We start from the raw sequence: 18,502 nt of genomic DNA, 5'->3' as shown, positions 1-18,502 counted from the left end.
CCCCCCCCCCCCCCCCCGGTTTCATTTTCTCTTCATTGTTCTGTTCTCAATCTCTTCTGTTCCCACAAGGAGCAGCAGTCATAATCTTTTTAGCTGAAAAGGATGGCTGTGCCTTAATATCCAACACTAGATGGCTTCATACTGCCACCTGAAACAGAATGGACAGACACAAGAGTGCCTGAGACACTGCTCCCCCAGCTCTCCTGGGGTCTGCAACATGTCTAGCCAGCCAAGAGGAGTCTCATCCATTCACTTCAGTGTGGCATATGAATACTTTTCTACATCTGCCTTGATTTGAAAAGGATTAGGAAACACTACTCTAAAGCATATACTGCACAAGGATAGTACCGGTGGATTTCTCCTACACCAAACAGTTCAAGGAAAAGTTATTAGAAAAAAATTCAATCTAGTCCTTTAAAAAAAGGATGGTAGCTAAGTAAGACTAGATTTTAGTTATCAATATTTTCCCTTGAGATTAGAAATATGGTTTATTTCAGGAAAGAAAACAGAAAAGATTTGTTATATTTCACCAGCTAAATGCCAGCTTTGTAGTTCACCTGTTTTCATAACCAACAATTACAGGAATTATCCTTCATAACAATGTTTTCAATAAAACGTCATTTGAGTTCAAAAGTGTAACTGATATTCTAAACTAGAACTTAAGATTAGTTAGTACTAAGCGGTAAACAGTACTTTAACAACTTTGCATTCCTGATAGTGAGCAGACATGAGGCGATTCTACACAATACGCAAGACACTATAACTCACTTCTTTGAAAGCCAAACCGGTTTCACCCACTTTCAGATTAGGATCCTTGCAATACATACTGCTACAGTGCCTAAAAGAAACCAGTTCATACTTAAGTAGGAGGAAAAATAAAAATAAAGCACCCAACTGCTGTTTCTGAAATTCCTTAAGACATCACTCTAGCAGTCTAAAGAGGATGCTTCAAACTTTAATGTGCATAAAAATCATGTGGGTGTCTTGTTAAAATGCAGATTCTGATTCAGTAGGACTGGGATGGAACTCCAAGGTGATCTTACGCTGCTGGTCCAGAGTCCACACACTGTATTTGACTTTACACCCTCGTTTATGTAACACTCATTAAGATAGTAACAAAAACTTAAAGCAGGTAACAATCTCCACTTCATTTAATAATTTTTATGGTTTCATGAGATTAATCTGGGGGAGGGGTGGTTATTAAAATTTTGACTTGAAAAAAAATTTGTTTTAATTTTGATTTGGGGGGGAAACCCAGCTTCTCGAACATGAGGGCCTGAGAGAGGTTGTAATAATAACAAGAACACACATCTATGGAGCACTTAGTATGTGCCAGTGAATTGTCTTCAATACTTCACATAGATTAACTGATTTGATTCTCATAACAACACTGTGAGGTAGGGACTATTGCAGGCCCTGTTTTACAGAAGGTAAACCTGAGTCACAAAGACATTACTTAGACTGCACATAGATAGTAAATGCAGGATTTGAACCCAGGCAGTCTGGTTCCAGAGTCTACACCTTTAATTATGACACTAGTAGTACAGCTCCCAAGACAGCAGAATTAAAATGGCAAATCACGGGGCGCCTGGGTGGCTCAGTCGTTAAGCGTCTGCCTTCGGCTCAGGTCATGATCCCAGGGTCCTGGGAGCGAGCCCCGCATCAGGCTCCCTGCTCGGCAGGAAGCCTGCTTCTCCCTCTCCCACTCCCCCTGCCTGTATTCTCTCTCTCGCTGTGTCTTTCGCTGTCAAATAAATAAATAAATAATCTTTAAAAATAAATAAATAAAATAAAATGGCAAATCAGAATGACTTACTTTTGGAGAAAATGATGCACGAGTTAAAGAGCTGAGTGAGCAACAGAGGTGACCGATGGCCAATTATTGGTGAATCCCAGGACTTAACAATATACAGTTTTTTCCTATATTAGAAACTATTTTGGACTTCAGCTAATAATAGCTAAATATGTGATAAATATTTCTCTACAGTATTTTTTGTAATGTTTTATTTTATTTATCTGAGAGAGAGAGCGTGCATGCATGAGAGAGGGAGAGAGAATCTGAAGCAGACTGAGCACCGACCGCGGAGCCCCACATGTGGCTCAATCTCACCACCCTGAGATCATGATCTGAGCCAAAATCAAGAATCAGACGCTTAACCGAATGAGCCACCCAGGCGCCCCTACAATATTTTTTTAAAGGAGGAAAACACCTGGTTTCATGGGGTGCCTGGCTGGCTCAATCAGTAGAGCGTGCAACTCTTGATCTTGGGGTTGTAAGTTCGAGCTCCACACTGGGTGTAGAGATTACTTAAAAATAAAATCCTAAAAAAATTAAAAACAACAACAACAACAACAAACACCTGGTTTAACTTCATGCAATAAGCATTCTGAGACCAATGTCCCAGGGGCAACTAGGGAAGAAGAGTTTTAACATCCAAGAATTATAACAGAAGCAGTAGCAGACATAACTGAAATAATAAGTAATGAAAACTGCTTTAACAAAAATATTTTGGACTGAAAGGATGAGTAACTAAAAGTAGAAACTGGTAAGGGACAAAGCATAACATGACCAGGAATTTGATACTGTTGAGCAAAGTGGAAAAAGTGGCAAAAATAAGCTGCTACAGCAAACAAAAGAAAGAGAGGAAAGAAGCAAACATTAAAGTCTAAATAAGAACTGGTCATCAGAAAAAACTTTCTAAGCGATGGTGAACAGTCCAGACAGTACAGCTATGGAAGACACTGGACTAAACAGATGGATAAGATCAAGCAAGAGTAGATTAGTAATCATCACTTCAATGAGACTGAATACAGATGTGACTGACCAAGCACAAGTCTCAGGAAACACAGTAAACAAGCCTATGGAATATGCAGAAAGAGAAAACGTTAACCCTCAGACATCATTAAATTCATTCATTTGACAAACATTTCTTGAGACCTACTATATATCTGGCACTATTCTAGGTGCTAGGGATACAGGAGTGACCATGCCAGGTGAAAGTCCCGCCCTCATATCACTTACATTCTGGTGGGGGACACTAATAGTTTTGAAAGAGAACAATGAATAAGGCATTATCATAAAAGCCTAGAATGAAGTCCTTTAATATAGGAGGATACATGGAACTATTCATGGGACATAAGTTAACAAAATAGTAATCCCTCCTTAACCCTTATAGACTGAAGTGCTTCTCACTGTGTTCCTTATCCTCTCAAAAAGACCCTAAAAACGCTAAAGAAGTGCATCTAAAATGTATCTAGAAATAAAAGGACAATCTGACTTTTACTCCCAAAAATGCCTATAAATACTACTCCCAGAAAGGCACAATAAATTGTACTTCAAAGTTTTCCAAATGTGACAGCTCTTGAATCAAAACATTTTATTAGTGTAACCATCTTAAAAATAACTAGAAATGCGGGCGCCTGGGCGGCTCAGTCGTTAAGCGTCTGCCTTCGGCTCAGGTCATGATCCCAGGGTCCTGGGATCGAGTCCCACATCGGGCTCCTTGCTCAGCACAGAGTCTGCCTCTCCCTCTGCCTGCCTGCCACTCCCCCTGCTTATGCTCTCTCTCTCTCTCTCACTCTCTCCGTGTCAAATAAATAAATAAAATCTTAAAAAATAAATAAATAAATAACTAGAAATGTTTTAATAGACCAAATGCTTTTCTAAGCAGGAAAAGTATCTGAATAAAGGAAAACCAATCTTGAAATTACAGAAAATGTCAAGATTTGGTCTCGTTGGGCTTTTAAGAATTTTACAGATGTTTGATTTAAGCCCGCTGACCTCCGCTGCTGTAACATGGGCCTTAGATTCACAAAAAACTTAAGTTTAACTGAATACAGGTTTTGGTTAGTATCAGAAAACATTTTAAGAGGATGTGATACCTTCCGGGTCTTGAAGAAATTACTAGAAAACAGCTCATTTTTAATACTCAGTTAACTATCAATCTCTTATCTCCTTGCCTCAGTTTAAAAACTGTAAATTTGGGCGCCTGGGTGGCTCAGTTGGTTAAGCAACTGCCTTCGGCTCAGGTCATGATCCTGGAGTCCCGGGATCGAGTCCCACATCAGGCTCCCTGCTCGGCAGGGAGTCTGCTTCTCCCTCTGACCCTCCCCCCCTCATGCTCTCTCTCTCTCATTCTCTCTCTCTCAAATAAATAAATAAAATCTTTAAAAAAAAAACTGTAAATTTAAACCATTCTGCTATATTTTAAAAGATGCAAATTGATGTATGTATATTTAAACTTCTTAAATGTAGAAGTCTCAAGAAATAAGGCAGCAGGGAGTGTTTTTAAAACAAAATACCACATTATGACAGATGTATTTCAGAAGATCCAAGCTCAATACCTATCCAATCATCTACAACACCTTACACACCACAAAAAGTTGATTTAAACCTACCACTTCTTTTAAGTGTTTAACAAGCAATGTTCTCTCTACACAATAAGAACAACACAACAAGAGAAACAATAAGAAAGTACTTGTTCCAACATGAACTACCCTTATTACAATGCCATTACACAATGGGATCTCATTTGCTTTACAATGCTAACATTTTTCTGTGCTATAACCCTGTAATCAATGAAGGATATACAATTGGGGATGTATGTAATATTCTGGGGAACAAATACTGTGATCCCAAAAGTCTGAAAATGTTACTTAAGTGTTTTTGGTTAAAAATCCGAAAGGCGTTTTTAATCACAAAATTAAATTACCTAGCAAGCAAAGGTAAGGCCTAAAATGAACTGATTCTCTTTCCACCACACCCTTGCCACAAAAAGCGCACGTGAGCGGGCTTAGGTCTGTACCGTGCATCAGTTAAGTCATAAGGGAGAAGTTAAACAGTCTGAAAAAGTCATTTTGACCAAAGAAATGCTCTCACAAATCACTTCATTGGACTGCAACGGGATCTTTAAAGTTACTGCCTACACAAGTGGCTGTAGATGCTGTCTTATCCCTGCCACAAGCTAATCTTGAGATTTTAAACCTTCCTGGCTTTTAGATGCCTTTGAGACAGCCGAAAGATTTCAAAGGATCGTCTATGAACACGATGCGTTGGGAAGCAGGCAGGATGTGCCACTGAGTGCCCAACTGAGGCTGCAAAACGCTGTCTTCATTCGGTGAGTCCCTGACTTGTAGGAGTTAAAACTCTCACCCTTTATATTGAGATGACGTAATCCTCCACACTGCATTTCTCTTGGACTTAAAGGGGAGGAAAAAACAAATGAACAAAGAAAATTTCACCCTTATAAGAGGAATTAAGCAAGCGGCAGAACGACAGTTTCGAGAGGTGGTTAGGTAACTCCCTGAAAGGGAAGCTTCAGCTGAATAAGCAACGAGAATTGGAGAAGCAAACGGAAATGGTGCTAGGAACTCAATCTAAGGCCGGAATAAAGGAGCCTGGAGAAACAGCGACCCGGCCCGCCAGACCGCGCGCCGGGCCGCGGGGCTGCGGAGGGAAGCGCGTCGCAGGCACAGCCCGGGGCAGTCCGCGAGCCGCCCCCTCCCCGGCCGCCACTTCCCCGTCGCGCTAGCGATTCCGCTCCCCTCCCCCCGCCCGCCGCAAAATGTCCGCGGCGGCGCCCGGAGAAGCAGGAAGTCCAAGCCGGAGCGCAGGGGACAGACCCGGCCCGGGAGCCCAAGCCACCCGCGAGCGGCTCCGCGGCCCCGGCCCTCCGTGCCCCGGCCCGCCACCCGTCCTCGGAGCCCGCGGGGCCGGGCCGGGGGGAGGGGGCCCCAGGCGGCCGGGATGGGTGTGACCCCTTCCTTCCGCCGCTCCCGGTGACAGCCCGGCCCCGCCCGCGCCCTCAGGTCGGCACCCCGCGCCGGGGCCGCGCACCTCTCGGCGGCCGAGCGCCCCCGCCTGCCCCGCCGCCACCCTCTCCCCTCCGCTCCCCGACAGAACCCGGACCCGCGCTCCCCGGACGGCGCCGCGCGAGTCGGACACCCTTCCCCGCGCCCCGCACTCCCAGGGTTCCCGGGATCCCAGAGGCGGGGTGTCCCCACGGACGGGGAGAGGCCGGGGACCGCGCGCCGGGGACGGGACCGTAGGGGAGCCACTCCCGCGGGGAGCCTCGGGCCCCGCACTCACCTCAGCTTCTCCGCCGGGGCGTTGGCAGCACTGCGCGGGGTCTCCTCGGCTGCCGGACAGGGGCACGCGCCTGACGTCAGCACGCAGGAGACGCAGGGTTGGGTGCCCGCGGAAGTGGGCGGGGCCCGGGGGCGAGTCCAGGCGGAACGGTTGGAGGCGGGGCCCGAGTTCATCCCCCGCCCCGGCTCTGGCCGGTTACCGCGCACGCGCCGACCGGCTCGGCTCGCTAGTTCGGTGCAAAGCTTTGCACCTCTTTCTCCGACGGTTGTGTTTGCTACAGTCATTTGCAAAGCGCTGCCACTAACAATGCTTTTGTTCCTTTCAACCTTCTGAGGCAAAGTATTATCATCCCTATTTTGCAAAAAAAGACGGAGGCTAAAAAAAAAAAAAAAAGACGGAGGCTTTGACTTGCTTGCGGGCAATGACTTGCCTGAGACCACCCCCCTCCCAGGCCTGCATTGGGTCCTTCGTGGCGCGCCACGCTTCTCATCTGCCTACACCACACTGTCCCTCGCTCCAGTCACTTCGGCAGTCTTTTGGTTCCGGGACTTCCTCCCTGCTACAAGGCCTCGCACTGTTTCCCCTGGCTTCCTCTTCTTCAGCAGCCTTTGGTTGGCTCTCAGCCCTCAAATGTCACTGCCTTCCTGATCACCCTATCCTCACAGCACCTGTTTTTCATCTGTCTTCCCTGCTAGTGTGCAGGCTTTGGGAGAATAGGAACTCTCAATCTTAGTCTCAGATGTTTCCCAGTGTTACGGGAAAATCACTTATCTTAATAATACTTCATTTATTGGTGACTACCACAGCTATTTGGCCAAGAAAGACACCTATTTCCAATACATCTGATATATTTTCTTCTGAGTTTTTCAATTGCACAAGAAGAATAACTACATGTTTGAGTGTTTACTATAAGTATGTTGCTAACAGCTTTGCATGTAATAGTAGCTAATGTATGCTCACAACTACTCTATCAGTTAAGAACCGTTACCATTTATTGGTGAATGAACTGAGGCTCAGAAGTGTTAAGGAACTTGCCCAAAGTTGCCAAACCAGGCAGTGGCAGAGTTGGGACTTGGACTCAAGGGGCTGGCTCTAATTGATCATACTACCCAGAAGGTGATTATAGAGAAATCAGAAGACAAGCTTCAGCTGTGGTCCTATCCCTACTGATACAAAATATTAACATTTTGGTGTACATCTTTCCAGATACATAGAGATGGGGAGAGGTGTATACACATTAATTGCACAAAAACTGTACTGTTTTTCTCTTTCAAAACTACATTGTGAATATCTTTCCATCTCAAATGAAACATCGTTTTCAAAGGTCATATTCTATCGTGTGGGCATTACAATCTAATCAATCTACTATTGGAATTTAGGCTGTTTTCGGCTACTGTAACTTTTTGACTATTGTAAAATGCATCAGCTTGGTTTTTTAAACTTGAGGAAAAATGGTTGTGTTTTCTCCCTCTGCAAGGCCAGTTGGCAGTGACCTTTCTTTCATCCCCTCTCACAATCCCATGAATGTCCCCAGACAATACCTGCCCTTTCCATGAGCAGCAATATCTTGATGGGTGTCACCACCCAACCGCTTGGCTTTTCCTGCCTTTATTCTGAGAACAAGGACTCACTTAGCAATTTGTCTTTTCTCTTGTCAGGTTTTTGTCAAAATGGTCCTCCCCAACCTTTTCACAGCCCCAAAAGACAGGAGCGTTACTACTAGACCCCAGTCTACCCCTTCCCTTGCGGCCAGCCTAGACCCCAGACTCCCTAGGGCCTCCTCCCCACTGCCCCTCCGTTGGCGGCTGCCTCATACTAACGGCAGGAACAGCCCATGGGTCTCCAGCTCCCCTTCTCCTGTGGTTACCAGCCCGGCGTCCATTCCTCCTTCTGGTATCACCACTTCCATTCCTGCAGCAACCCCTGCCCCCAATTCTCAATTCCTGTGGCTCTAGAGGAAATGGCTCCACCCCTAGGTGCAGGGATAGACACGTGACCCAGGCTTAGCCAATCAGAGAATTATAGCAGCATTTCGGCGATGGGCATATGACCCGATGAGAACCAGTGAGATTCAATTCTGGAACTTTGGTAAGAACTGTCCAGTTGATGAATCTCTCTGCGGAGGGCTGGATGTCACCATGGCCCTGCCAGCGGCCATCTTCCCACTGCAAGGAGAGAAACTGCCTGAGAAGACCACACCAGAGGGCAAAAAGAGAGCAGAGAGAACAGTCAAATCAAGGCCCACCGGCATTGTTTGAGCCCTTGGATCTAGTCTTACTTCAGTTTTCTTCTTCTTTTTTTTTTTTTTTAAGATTTTATTTATTTATTTGAGAGAGACAATGAGATAGAGGGAGAGAGCATGAGAGGGGGGAGGGTCAGAGGGAGAAGCAGACTCCCCACTGAGCAGGGAGCCCGACGCGGGACTCGATCCAGGGACTCCAGGATCATGACCTGAGCCGAAGGCAGTTGCTTAACCAACTGAGCCACCCAGGCGCCCCCTTACTTCAGTTTTCAGTCACATTAGCTGATAAATTCCCTCTCCTTCCTGAGCCAGGTTGAGTCGGTTCCTGTCACTTGCAACTGCAAGATTCAGCCACCCCACCCCTCCACGTGCGCCCTAGTGTGGTACTTGACACCACCTTCTAGATGATACCCAAATCTCTACTTCCTCCAGCCCCTATTCCCACCGCCAAATTTCCAAATTTCCAGTTACTCACAAGTCCCATCAGCGCCACTGATGCCATCTCCAGTTCCCCCCTGCTTCGGGTTCCGCTGTGCCTCTATCTGCTTTGGGCCCCTGCACCCTTGTACATCCAGGGGCTCCCAACCTTTCTGCATCAGAGGTCCCACACCTGCAAAGTTAATGTCCCATTTCTAGAGGCTTCCTTTGATAATCTCTGTTTTAATTCATTTTATACAGCACAACCTTTGCCTTTCTAGATCTCAGCTCCTATTAAGTCACCTTCCGGCTCAGGAACCCCAGTGTTTTTTCCTTTGCCTTCAAAATAAAATTCAAAGTCCTTTAGCCAGGCATTCTGTGTCCTCTGTGATCTGGCACCAGCTTGCCTTTCCAAAGTTATTTCCCTTTCCCTTCTGTGTTGGTCAGGGTTGTCCAGAGGAACAGAGGCAACAGGAGGAACAGGGGGAGGGGGAGGAGGAATGGGAGAGAGAGATTGATCTGTATTGGTTTGTATCTATCTATCTAAAAAGATTTATTCTGGGATGCCTAGGTGGCTCAGTCAGTTAAGTGTCTGCCTTTGGCTCGGGTCATGATCCCAGGGTCCTGGGATCAAGTCCCACATTGGGCTCCTTGCTCAGCGGGGAGCCTGCTTCTCCCTCTCCTGCTGCTCCCCCTGCTTGTGCACTCTCTCTCTCTCTGACAAATAAATATATATTTTTAAATCTAAAAAGATTTATTCAAAGGAATTGACTCACACAATTGTAGAGGTTGATAGGTTCCAAGATCCATATGGTGAGTCAACAAGCCGAGACTGATGGTATGGGTCCAGTCCAAGTCCTCAGGCCTGAGAACAAGAACTGATGTTTCAGTGGCAGTCCAACAGTCAGCAGGCTCAAGACCCTGGAAGAGCCAATGTTTGAGTCCAAAGCCAGGAAAAATCTCTGTTACTCGACAGAAGGTCAGTCTTTTTTGTTCTAGTCAGGCCTTCTACTGCTTGGATGAGGCCCACCACATTAGGGAGTGCAATCTACTTTATGTGGTCTACCAATTCAAATGTTAATCTTATCCCAAAACACCCTCACAGACAGGCACACCCAGAATAATGTTCAACCCAGTATCTGGGCCCCTGTGGCCCAGTCAAGTTGACATTTAAAATTAACCATCACACCTTCCATCACACATCTTATATGTGTGTGCTGCAGCAAGACTGAATTACCTAGTATCGTGCATGTAGGTACCATGATTTCTTGCCTCCATGTCCCTGCTCATGCTGTTCCCTTGCCTAGAACATGCTCATCCATGCTACCTATCAAGTCCCACTCTCCTTCTCACCATAAACTGTACCTTTTGCCAACACTGACCTTGTGTCCTTTCCCACCTCTGTGCTTCTGCAGATCCAGCAGTTCCCTTCCCTATCTGCCAAAGTCCTATTCTTCTCTCCTTCAAGGATTAGTGAGGACCTCAGCTCCTAAGCCTTGCCTCACAACCCCAGGCAACCCATCATTCCTATTACACTGTGTATTTAAAGCATACTATATTGAAATCATTTGTATCTGTGCTAACTAAACCATTAAGCCATGAGCAGGCAGGGATCTTATCATATTCATTTTTGTATCCTTTTACCTAATTTCCTGGCACATTGCCAGCCCTCAAAAATGTTTGCTAAATAATGCATGAATGAGCATACTGCCACTTTTTCCACAAAGCCTGCTCTGCTTCTGGCTGCTAAAGTAATCTCTGCTTCTTCGAAACTCCCACAGCATCCACCTGAGGATTTCTTTTTTTTTTTTTAAAGATTTTATTTATTTATTTGATAGAGAGAGATAGCGAGAGCAGGAACACAAGCAGGGGTAGTGGGAGAAGGAGAAGCAGGCTTCCTGGTAGAGCAGGGAGCCCGATGCGGGACTCGATCCCAGGACCCCGGGATCATGACCTGAGCCGAAGGCAGACGCCCAACGACTGAGCCACCCAGGCGCCCTCACCTGAGGATTTCTTCAGGCCCTCACCCTGTTCTGTCATGTTTATCCATGCTTTCTCGGCCCTACTGTAAGCTCCCAGGGGCGGGCTCAGCTTGGGGTGCATTTTTGCACCCCTCACAGTGCTCTTCAGGTGCCTTAAACATTTTGAGGGAGAGAAGCCTCAAAACAGCATTCTCTGCCAAATGCCGAAGACCGCAAATCCACCACCATTTCCCCAGGACCTGCCAAGATTTACTCAAGAAGATGAGGATCCACATTAAAGAGGCTCTCCTTTGTGGTCTTCAGTCATAGGATTTACATGAGAAAGTTCCAATTTAAGACTTTCCATGTGGGAAAAAAAAAAAGACTTTCCGTGTGATTCATAGGCAATAAAACTATAAAGAAAAGCAAGGAAGTGATTATTATAAAAATCCAACTGCTGGTAGCTTCTAAAGGAGTTTGTAATCTGGAAGAGATTGGGGGAGGGGTGTTGGCAGTGGTCTATTTCATGACCTCAGTGATGATTACATGGATGTCTGCTTTATAATCATTCGTTGTACTATATATTTGTTTTATGTGCTTTTCCTCATGTGTAATATTTCACAAAAATAAAGGTTGGAAATAAACAAAAATAGTCTCACTGTTGTAACTAAAGCGTTGCTGTTGTGTAAATTCCTATCGCTAAGAGGCAAGTCTACCCTTCCCTCCTGATTTACCAGCTAGGTCTTCCCCTCGACTGGCTGGTCATGGTCATGGCTCAGGCCATCCCAGTAGCCCCAGTCTGCTGCTAGGACTCCAGATGTGCTCCCAATCTGGCCTGTCACGCCGTGAGGGGCTAGGACTGCTGCAGCTGCAGCTCTACTCCATCAGCTCCAACTCAGGGACCTCGTCCCTCTGAGCCCCTCCTGCTGCTCAGCCTCCCTCTTCCACTTTGTGCCACATCATTACGCTTGTCCAGGGACCTGGACCCTTCTTGGAGTCAGAGAAGGGAGAGGAACTGACCAAACCTGTTTTCTACCTGCCTTTTCTCTAACTGGCCCAGGCTTGCCTCCTTCATCTCTGTTACGATCTCTGGTGGAGACAATCTGGGTCACTGAAGAAGGGTGCATGAGATAGGACAGGGGAGAGGAAAGTCTAGAAATGACTGAGCAACTCCATCTGCACTGGTAGGTTTTGGTAAGAACCCAGAGGCACATGGTATGGTGATGAAGTTTTTAATTTGAAAATGATCTGAGACTCGTTCATGTGAACCAATTGGTCACGGGCGTGTTGTGACCAATATTCAACAGTTAGTGAGTGTATTACGTGCTAGGCACCTTGGATGCGAAGATACTGATATCCTCCTGATTAACCTCTTCAGTGGCTTCTCCTGGCTCTTGTCCACCTCTCCAACGTCCTCAGAACTATGCACTCACTCACTGGACTCCAGTCATGCTGCCTTCTTTGTCATTCCTCAGACAGAACTGACCTTACTGTGCCTGCCTCAGGGCCTTTGCACTTGCTGCCCTGAGCGCTCCTGCTCTGCGTGAGCCTGCTCCTTTTCATCCTGCACGTCTTTGCTCAAATAGCAACTCTTTAAGAAGACCTCCTCCCCACCCAGCTTAGAGTAGCAGTTCCAACCCACTACCATACCACACTGTTTTCTTTCTTTCATAGCTTTATCATTCTCCAAAATGATCTCACCCTTTAGTATTCTTACTGTCTCTCCCCAGACTCAGTAAATTCAAGGGCTTCTTTCACCACTGTACCCTCAGTGCTAGAATGTAGTATATACTTAATAATTACCTGTTGAAGAAATACAATGAATGAAGACATAATCTCTACTCAAGGACCTAAGGTCTCATGGTGAGACAAACAATAATCAAAACAAGTGCTAGGACAAGGGTTTGTACAAGTATCTAGGAGAATCAAAGAAAAGCAGACTGTTCATAAGAGTTATACTTAATGTTTGGGACGCCTGGGTAGCTCAGTCATTAAGCATCTGCCTTTGGCTCAGGTCATGGTCCCAGAGTTCGGGGATCGAGCCCCATATCGGGCTCCCTGCTTGGTGGGAAGGCTGCCTCTCCCTCTCCCACTCCCCCTACTTGTGTTCCCTCTCTCACTATGTCTCTACCTGTCAAATAAATAAATAAAATCTTAAAAAAAAAAAAAAAGGAGTTAATGTTTACTAAGTGCTTCCTATGCTCCAGGCATTGTTCTAAGTATTTAATACGTATCATCTCACTTGAAATTCACAAGACTTCTGGAACATAGAAATTATTACCTTCAACAAAAATGAGGCATGAAGAGGTTAGTACCACTTGCTTAAAGTCATATAGCTGGCAGGTGGAAGAGCTGAAATTCAAACCCAGAGCCGATAAGGAACGGTTTCCCAAAGGAGTGAGGTCTGATCTAAATCTAGAGAACCAGCACAGGCTGGCCAGGCCAGGGTGGGGCGTGCTGACCACTGGCAGAAAGAACAGGCATGTCCAGGTACGCAGGCATGGAAAAGCAGGAGGCTCAAGAGGTAGATGAATCTCATCGACATAATGTTGAACACAAGAAAACAAACACGAAGAGGTTATACACTGTGTGATTCCATTTGGTTCGGAAACAGGCAACACTACTCTATGGTAGTAGAAATCACAATAGCTTACCTTTCAGGAGATTGAAAACTAGGAAAGGGCCTGAGGGAGACTCCTGGGATGCTGGCTATACTCTGTACCTTCATCTGGACCGTGGTTATGGGGATATGCTCACTTTGTACAAATTCATCCACTCATACAATTTCCAAGATGCATGTTGTACTTAAACTTAAAAAAAATTAAAGGTCACCTTAGCAATAGTATTGGCCTAAAAACCAAAACACTTGTGATTTTTAAAGAGGGGTAGAGTATTTGTGAGTCTTGATGGTGAGCTTTAATGGCTGAGGATAAGAAAAGCAAAGAGGGGCAGTTGGCTGGCTCAGTCGGTGGAACGTGCCACTCTTGATCTCAGGGTTGTGAATTCGAGCCCCACGTTGGGTGTAGAAAAAAAAATAAGATCTTAAAAAGAAAAAAGCAGAGAAATGGGATGGAAGAAATGAGAAGCTAAGAACAGGATTTAATGTGTAGGAATTAGAAATGGGAAGATGGAGAGTTCAAGAGAGGGGCTCAGAAGAAAAGAACAAGATCAAAGGGTCACCTGAGAAAGAATCACTAACTGAATCTTCCCCTAACTGGGCAGATTCAGCTACATTAGCATCTACTGGATGTTTCTGTGCTTCCAGTGCTGCGGGAGGGTGACCCTCACTGGGAATAAGACAGGAACAAGACAGGTGTGGGAGCTGAAGCTCAGGGAGGTGACACGACTTGGTCTGAGATCACACACTTCATAACCGGTGGAGTTATCTTTGGCAGAACCTCCAATTTGTGCCAAGACAGGCCCCACTTGGAGGCGGAGTTTGGGCTCAGAGGAAGCGAAGGGGAGGCCCTGGCCGCTTTGGTGGTGTGGGTGGCTTCCTGCCCAGGAGACACACCCAGCTTCTAAATCACCATTCTGGGCAGTCAGGTTGTTGCTAGGCACCCGGGGGCCCCTTGAGTTTTCAAGCAGAGCCAGCCAAGGGCAGTTAACTTCACCTCATTGCAAGGTCAGGTGCAGAACAGAGAGGGAAGCCAGCCACCTGAGTGAAGCCTTTCCTTTTTTTTTTGTTTTGTTTACCTCCATCCTCAGCCCTCCCACATGCCCCCTCCCATTGTCTCCCATGAATTCTAGTTGTTTGTGTTTGCTAGAAGGAAGAGCCTTCAACCAGGCAGCGATCAGGTGTCTCCTACAAAAATCAAACTGTTCCTTGAGGATCCACCACGGGCAGGCCCTGCGTTGGAGGCCGAGCACATAGAGGTTCCCTCTTGACGGAGCCCACAATCTGCCTGGGGACACAGCGTGGACGCTGTGCCACAGTGACCCCCAGAACAGGGCGTGGCATATAGGGGACACCACATATATTTGCTGAATGAACAGGGACTGTACCGAAAGCTAAGGTGTTAGAGGAGCTCACAGGGGGGCTTCTGATGCCAATTCGAGCCACAAATCAAAGGCAGCTTCATGAAGGTGACCATGCCTATCTGCGTCATAAAGAATGAGGAGGAGTAGGCTGGCAAAGACTGGGGGAGGCATGGGGGAGAGGCATTCCAGGCCAAGGGAAAAAGTCCAATAAATGCCTGACAGTGGGTGGAAAATGCTTAGCAAAATAGTCAAGCCATTGTCAAGAGCATTGCACTGAGCTGCCTGTGAAAAGTGACCACACACGATGCTCCTGGAAGGGCCAGTTACATTTGAGTGCTCCAACCACCACCGCCATCACAGTGGACTCCTCATGGCCCCCACACCCCGCAGAGCTGGCCTCCTCCCCGGCAGCCAGGCCCTGGCACCCACTCACTGCTCAGGGAGTAGCTGCCCAATAGATGACAGATTTTTCCATGGCCCCAGCCAGTTGCTAGGAATCTCGTATTACCTTGTGTCCCAACACTGGTTTTCACCAGTAGCCATCTGGCAGGCGCATTTTTCAATAACTAGATGAAATTTTTCTTTTGCAGAACTTGGGGGTCAAAATAATCACAAAGGGAAAATCCAACACGGGACAGTTGAGAAGGACTTCCCTCAGGCTGTTCTGCATTTTCCTCCTCCTCCTCCGTCTCACAGAATTAAAAGCGTTTAGGGTTCTTTAGAACTAGGCTCTAGATGGACTCAAGAAATGACAATGACAGACATTCGTGGCAGCTGGGTCGTGCCGACTGCAAAGAGAAAGCACAGGAATCCTCTCGGGAGGTGTCAATAGAGATAGGGAATTACTGTCCTCTCAAATTCCCGGAGCCCTTGAAACTCTGGACTTGGTCTGCTCTTTGATACCCAGGTGGTGTGACCTCAGGGCAAGGGCATGGGGCTGGAGCCAGATGAAATGGAGATGGACTCCAGCCTCGCCTCTTACCGGGTTTGTTTGGGGCAAGGAACTTCATCTGTAAATTCACTTCCATGGGAAAGAGCTGGGACCACAGGGTTGCCAGGAGACAGTGCTGGGCAGCTGTGAATTGTACCAGTTCTGGTTTCAGGATGTGGAGGTTGAGGGGTTGAGTCGTGGATCTGTCACTTACCTCTCTAAATCTCTTATGCTTTGGAGGTTTGACCCCATACCTAAATACTCTCCCTTGCGTTTGTTACTGAAAATATAAGGCTAGGTATTAGCCATATAAGGAACTACTCTGCAGCTGCTTAAAAAAATTTTTTTAAATAAAGCAAATCTCTGTATGTTGACAGCAACAGACCCCAAGACTTACTGGGCAAGAAAAATATATAACCTAAACATACATGTATTTTGTGTAAATAAAAAAGGGATGTGTGTGCACACACATGTATGTGCTTACATCTGTGTAATTCGTGTTTTCTGGAAGGATATGTAACAGACTGTTAATGGGAAGAGTCTTTAAATTTTCCTTTTATTCCGGGGCGTCTGCCTTCGGCTCAGGTCCTGATCTCAGGGTCCTGGGATAGAGCCCCACGTCAGGTTCCCTGCTCAGTTGGCAAGACTGCTTCTCCCTCTCCCGCTCCCCCTGCTTGTACTTTGTCGAATAAATAAAACCTTTTTTAAAAAAAATTTTCCTTGTATTCCCTTGTATACTGTTGGATTTTTCTATCCACATGCAAATATATCTTTTGCTTCAAAAAATGTCAGTGGGAGTTTCCTAGAAGTGAAATTATGGGCCATTTTTGTTTTCATACTTTTTCTCTATCAAATGAAGCTAAGAAATGTTATTCTAAATAAGATAAGGCTCAGGTCATGATCCCAGGGTCCTAGGATGGGGCCCCACATCAGGGTCCCTGCTCAGCTGGGAGTCTGCTTCTCCCTCTGCCCCTCCCCCTGCTTGTGCTCTCTCGAGCTCTCTCTCAAATAAAATCTTTAAAAAAAATTGTTAAGATGAAGAAAAAAAGAAAAGCAAAAGAAGAAACATCTTGCATGCAGGAGATTCTCAAGAGATGCTTGTTAAATTCCTACTTCCAGACATGATAGAAAATGCCCAAGACTAGGGGGAAAGAAATCCCAGGCTTAGATCCCAGCTCCACCATTTTCTTGGCCATCTTGTGTAACTGGTGAACCTGTTTTCTTATCTGTAAAGCAGGTGTATTTTTATGAATAGGTAAAGCCAGATGACAATAAGGATTAAATGAATCATGAATGCATCTATCCTAGCACACAGTAAACCATCTCAATAGAACGGCTGGAGTTGGAGGGGTAATTTCAATCTTTGTATCAAAGAACTTAAGATTTGCCAGAGTAGGTGACATTACCCAAACACATACAGGGAATATGAAACCCAGTATTTTAAAATTTTAAGTAGGCTCCATGCCCAAAATGTGGCTTGAAGTCATGACTCTGAGATTAAGTCACATGCTCTACCAACTGATCCAGCCAGACACTCCAATATGAAACCCAACTTATACCACTTTTCCTATAGCTTTCTGAATTCAACATTAAGCTTAAGAGACCAGGGATCCAAAGGTAATCTGTGGCGTATTTCAGATGAACTCTCCTGTTAAATCAGTAGTTCTCAACTATAAGGCCAATTTGCCCCGAAGGAACATTTGGCAATGTCTGGAGACATTTTTGGTTGTCTCATCAGTGGGATGCTACTGGCATCTGGTGAGGAGAGACTAGGGATGCTGCTAACATCCTATAATGTACAAGACAAGTCTCCATGAAAGAGAATTCTCTGGCTCCAAATTGCCCATGTTGAGAAAATCTGTGCTAAGTTCACTCAACTCAGGACACCTCCGTTGTCAAGCCATAAAATCCCTAAGGTGGTAACTTTTGGGTCCACCTGGAAAGTCGGCTCCTTTACTTGCACACTATATTCCAGATCATCGAAGCAGCATCGAAGCTAAGAAACTGGTACAGATCAGGAAATTCTTAACACCAGGAGTTCCTGATCTTTGTTGACTAAAGGAAATACCTTCATAATGCTCTGAACAAACAGAAGTATTAGAGATACTCTGACCCTCCCATGGTTGCTAACTCCTTTGCCAGTGTTAAATTTTACTCTCAGAATTAGGAATAGAAAAGCTTCACCTATGGGGTGCCTGGATGGCTCAGTCGGACTATGACTCTTGATCTCAGGGTTGTTGAGGTTGAGCCCCCCATGGGGTCTACAGGGATGACTTAATAAAAAAAAATCTTTAAAGATTTATTTGAGAGAGCGAGAATGAGAGAGGGAGAGAGTACATGAGAGGGGGGAGGGTCAGAGGGAGAAGCAGGCTCCCCGCTGAGCAGGGAGCCCAATGCGGGACTCGATCCCGGGACTCCAGGATCATGACCTGAGCCGAAGGCAGTCGCCTAACCAACTGAGCCACCCAGGCGCCCCAATAAAAAAAATCTTTAAAATAAAATGGTTTTAGGAGCCCCTGGTGGCTCAGACGCTTAAGCGTCTGCCTTCAACTCAGGTCATGATCCCAAGGCCCTGGGATCCAGTCCACATCAGGGTCCTTGCCCAATGGGGAGCCTGCTTCTCCCTCTCCCTCTGCCTGATGCTCTCCCTGCTTGTGCTGTCAAATAAAATCTTTAAAAAATAAAATGGTTTTTAAAAGCTTAACGTAGTCAATAAAAGGCGCACAGTTCACCCTTCCGTATGTTTGCTATTCCCCAAGCATTCCCACTATCACTCAAGGTGGGATTCTGTCCAGTGATCTCCCACTCAAGTTCAATTAAAATCTCACTTCCCTAACTTGGCTATTTCCTCTCTCCTCTGATTTTAATGTATTTTTTTTTTT

General features: G+C 45.9%; 1 protein-coding gene across 3 annotated transcripts in view; it reads right to left on the bottom strand.

Moving 5' to 3' along the window:
- CDC42 (cell division cycle 42) overlaps positions 1-6,239 on the bottom strand; it is a 41,333-nt gene extending 35,094 nt beyond the window's left edge. The window contains exon 1 of one of the 3 annotated variants that reach the window (XM_081817668.1): positions 6,089-6,239. The gene's annotated coding sequence lies outside the window, so the exon portion shown is untranslated. Of the gene's footprint in view, positions 1-5,152; positions 5,173-6,088 lie in introns of those variants that run through there. The other 2 variants (XM_081817666.1, XM_081817667.1) reach the window with 2 other exon arrangements.
- Between the last annotated feature and the right edge of the window lie 12,263 nt (positions 6,240-18,502).

This window comes from Leptonychotes weddellii, chromosome 4 (assembly GCF_054177405.1).
Source record: "Leptonychotes weddellii isolate Sample4059 chromosome 4, ASM5417740v2, whole genome shotgun sequence".
NCBI classification, from domain to species: Eukaryota; Metazoa; Chordata; class Mammalia; order Carnivora; family Phocidae; genus Leptonychotes; species Leptonychotes weddellii.
Note: the sequence above shows the minus strand (reverse complement) of the source record. Positions and strands in the feature narration are given on the sequence as shown.